The sequence below is a fragment of the Maniola hyperantus genome, chromosome 15 (genome assembly GCF_902806685.2).
Source record: "Maniola hyperantus chromosome 15, iAphHyp1.2, whole genome shotgun sequence".
NCBI lineage: Eukaryota > Metazoa > Arthropoda > Insecta > Lepidoptera > Nymphalidae > Maniola > Maniola hyperantus.
In genome coordinates this window covers 3119666-3124075 of record NC_048550.1, presented here as the reverse complement: position 1 = coordinate 3124075, position 4410 = coordinate 3119666, and the positions used below count along the sequence as shown (strand labels likewise).

The following is a 4410-nucleotide window of genomic DNA, read 5'->3' as shown; positions in this document are numbered from 1 at the left end:
GCGTGCCCGGGATCGAAGCCTTGACCTCCGATTAGGAGGCGGACATCCTAACCACTATAGGCTATCTCAGCAGTACCATTGGTACGGTATCGTAAAGAACTTTAATAATTTTTAAAGCTTCAAAAGTTTGTATCCGTCGGTGCATCGGAAAATTGGCCTAACTTCAGTTGAACTTCCGCTAAAAAGAGCGGGAAATACATTGGCGCGCCCCACCGCTCTGGGCGGGATAATTGTTGCATAAGGCCCGCCCTACGCTGCAGCCTTCCAACCCCGGGCAGACTCGGTCTGGAGCTCGCAGAGAGCAGTCGTTGACAGAACCTCAATCAGTCAACACTAATTGCACTACCCAACTTCATTTTTAAACAAAGATAAACTAATTTGTTAATAAGTTTTTAATAATTTTAGATAAAGTTGTGTGTTACATTAAATTTAATTTTCATATTTATGTGTAGGTGTTTCATGTATTTGTTTACTTGGATTTTCTATAGCACTGCAGTAAGTACTAAACGTATTTTTTTTCATAATTGAATTATTTTTGTAATATTTTTTTTTTAAATCCTCATATTTTTATGTTGTATGTGTATGTATGTGGACTGTGGTGTAACTTAAATAAAAAATAGTTTAAAGTTTTTAAAAATGATAATATTATTATTGTATGGTTACGTATTTTCCAATCTTTACAATTTTTAATTAATTTTTTATATAAAATATAACTTACATTTTTATTTAACATTTTTAACTTTTGAAATAAATTATTTTTAGTTTTCAAGTTATATACTTAATTGAATACCTACTTACTATAATATTATATTTTAAAGAGCCTGCTCTATTATTTTATTTCATAAATATCTATACTATTTTTGCAATTTTTTAACAAAAATGTATATTTCCCGTAAATTGTTGACATCCGCTGCAAATTGTTGCAGAAAACTTGACTTTTGTCTGGAAACTTTACTTCCTACGCACTTCAAGGTCATATCGAGCGCTTGGGAAAACGTGAAGGACAAAACGATAAAGCCAACTCTCCATTGAAGCTTTTGCGTATCATCCGTAGCATCTGTTTCAACCAACGCAGCAATGGGAAACGTACTAGAAAAATGCGCAAATAGCACATTTATTCAAGACAATTTTCAGATGCTTATTCTTTGTGCAGTGATAAGGTTACAAGATTTTGTTGTTGATACGATTGGAAGTATTTCGCAATCTTACAATATTGCTTTACTTACATCCTTTTTTCAATAATATATTCTCGCCGCTTTTTAAAAGTGTATTTGGGTTTATAGAAATGGCAGATACCTATAAATATCAATTGTTTTTATATTACTAGTATGAATGTTTTTGTTTTCATATTAAATACGTAGGTATAACTTAAGTAATTTATTATTGCACGGCGTGAATTAGCTAGCGCAGGAGCGCAGTGAGGACGTGTAAATATACATTCGTCGTGCAATAATACATTCTTGAACTGTGTGAAAATGGACTATAGCGATATACCTCTAACAGATTTGTACTCGCCTGGCGAAATTAAGTAAATTAATATAATTAAATTATGTAAATAACGATAAATAAATAAATGGTGTATTATTCAAAAAATTATGTATTATGCCATAAAAAAACTATCTTTATCTTTTAAGGGCTGCGGCACGGAGCATCACAACAAATTACTTCCTGAATCTGCACAACAAAGTAAAAAGAATTATTAGAAACGAACATCGCTAAAGCAATATTACATTCGATTTCATCTGCGAAAAGGTACATATTCTAAATTTTTACTACTTAAGTTTATTTTATTTCGATATTGAATTTTTATTTTGATAATTAAATAATTTCTTACTTAGACCCGATTTATTTTACACCAACCGGTTAAAAGACATTGTATGAATCTATCTATCTACTCATCCGTACTAATATTATAAATGCGAAAGTGTGTCTGTCTGTCTGCTAGCCTTTCACGGTCCATCCGTTCAAACTGTTTTGACAAAATTTGGTACAGGGATAGCTTGCATCCCGGGGAAGAACATAGGCTACTTTTTATCCCGGAAAATCAAAGAGTTCCCACGGGATTTTTTAAAACCTAACTCCACCCGGATGAAGTCGCGAGCATCAACTAGGTATACATTATTGACATGGTTATCAGTTTTTCTTTAATAAATGGGAATGTACCTATTAGATACTTGATATACCTACTTATCTTCTTATTTTAAACTAGCTGATACCCGTGACTTCGTCCGCGTGGAATTAGGTTTTTAAAAATCTCGTGGGAACTTGGCAATTTTTAAAATTTTTCTTTCCGTAAGAACTATCCTCGTACTTCAAGGAATATTATAAAAAAAGAATTAGCGAAATCGGTTCAGCTGTTCTCGAGATTTGCGATGACCAACACATTTAGTGATTCATTTTTATATTATACTTAGAAGATAGAGATTTAAACATTCTAAAGAAGTCCCTTCACGTAACATGAGAAACTATTTGATGTATCTGCTAGATACAAATATATTATTAACGTCTACATAAAACAAAATACTAAATGATTTTGTATTACAGGTCTTTCTTTTCCGGGGATACTAAAGGTCAGTAGCAATATCAGTAGAATTTCAGCGGCTGAGAAGTCTTCACAATTTTCGTACTAATGGACCGTCACTACTGCTGTCCTCCGCCTGCGTCGATTGTGGAAAACCTGCATCAAACATTGTTACAACCACAATTGTTGTGATTGGCTGAATTTATGGTATTCTTGTTGCAACAATGCAATGTAGCCAAAAGTGAGCGAGCATCAACCAAACCAGAGGTGATTGCGATCGTGACATAGTAGCTGTCATTCTACAGTCTACTACAAAGATCCCGATATCATAGTTCACTTTCAGATATTTCTACACACGGCGGTCTTGTGCCGCTTATGTTCAGTGGCTGCCAGCGAACAGACTGTTCTGTTATCGTCAGTTATGTATATCTACTCTACTCGCGTACCAACTGGATTAGGCGTCTCAATCATTCGCTAAGGTACGGATCGCACAGATTCTTGTCTAGTCTGGCTGTTACTTATGCGAGGTGCAGAGCGGCGTATAAAAATATTCGATTTTATACATTATAAACTTACTTATTTCGATGGTTATCACATAAAGGAGGATCTACAAACACTGCGCGTTCCGATGTGAAGTCGCCACTTCATCACCTTGGGGATTCAACGTATACATCAGTAACAACGTAATTAAGTAACAGTAACACTTTAAACATCCAAAATATAAATTAAACATTGAGCGATTTTTTAAATAAGTAGTCTACAATATTTTCAAAAATGTGCGTCTTTGTTCCCAGAAACTCTCATAATCGGAAAAACTGTCGCAGGATATCTTGTTATATTTTTAAGATTTTGAAACAAACGATCGGTTTCAAAATAATTATTATCAAAGTAAATTATATCTATACTTAATTATGTAACAATATTTGTTTTCTATTGCGTTCATTCAAAAAAAGTCCAAACGCACTTACGCTGCACTGCGTGATGCAACGCGATGCAGCAACGCCTTGATCCATACAAACTCATATGAACTATATTTTGACGTCTCGCGTCGCGTTGCGCAGCGCAACGTAAGTGCGTTCGGAGTCGGACCCACACACACACACACAAATACACAAGGGCGGGAAATTTTAAAAATTATAAGAACTGATTTTATAGATTTTAATTGTACTTATAGTACGTGACAGGTCGAGATGGCAATCAGGGAGGGAATGACCCGCACACCCGGATATCCCCTGCGCTAACCCGGTACGGGCGAGCGCGGGTGGCGTGCGGGTCTGCGGGGTGAACCCCACCTCATGGCCCGACTGCCATCTCGACCTGTCGCGGACTATACCTACCTAACTGTAACAAAATAATGTCAAAAGGTTGAATTCTGCGCAGTTTACTATTCTAGCTATTTATTTTTACTAACAAAATTTTGCTGAGTTCTTTTTTGCGTAGTATTATTTTTGATTATTGCTTTTGAAGCGAATTTTACTTTTACTCTACTGGGGCCTACTTACGCAATGTTTGCTGACCACGTGCTTCAGTCAAGTGCTTTATTTGCAATATATATCGTGAACTTTTACAAAATATAGGATATTTTTTATTTATTTTTTCGCGATTTTTTTTGTGGTATCATATCAGTAATCAATAATCATCAGGGTACTAAACTATCACTTGTCTTCGTTTTTGCTAGCTAAATGTACACAGGGAGGAGGCCTTGACCTGAAAAGGGTTCTTCATAAAAATAAGTAATCGTACTAAATTTAAATTATTATTTTATTTTAATGTCTAGTATTTTAAGTTTTATTTAATAATCCCATAACTATTGTAAAGTAAGTGAAGAAATAAAAAGCTTTTTATTTTTATTTATTTATTTATTTTATTACAGAACGTACTCGGCATTA

At 34.6% G+C, this 4410-nt stretch overlaps 1 long non-coding RNA gene across 1 annotated transcript; it reads left to right on the top strand.

The window, feature by feature from the left end:
• Positions 1–342: 342 nt before the first annotated feature.
• On the top strand, positions 343–1754 carry LOC138403347 (uncharacterized). The gene is made up of 3 exons (XR_011237611.1): positions 343–495; positions 927–1160; positions 1635–1754. It is a non-coding gene; the product is annotated as an uncharacterized lncRNA (long non-coding RNA).
• The last annotated feature ends 2656 nt before the right edge of the window (positions 1755–4410 follow it).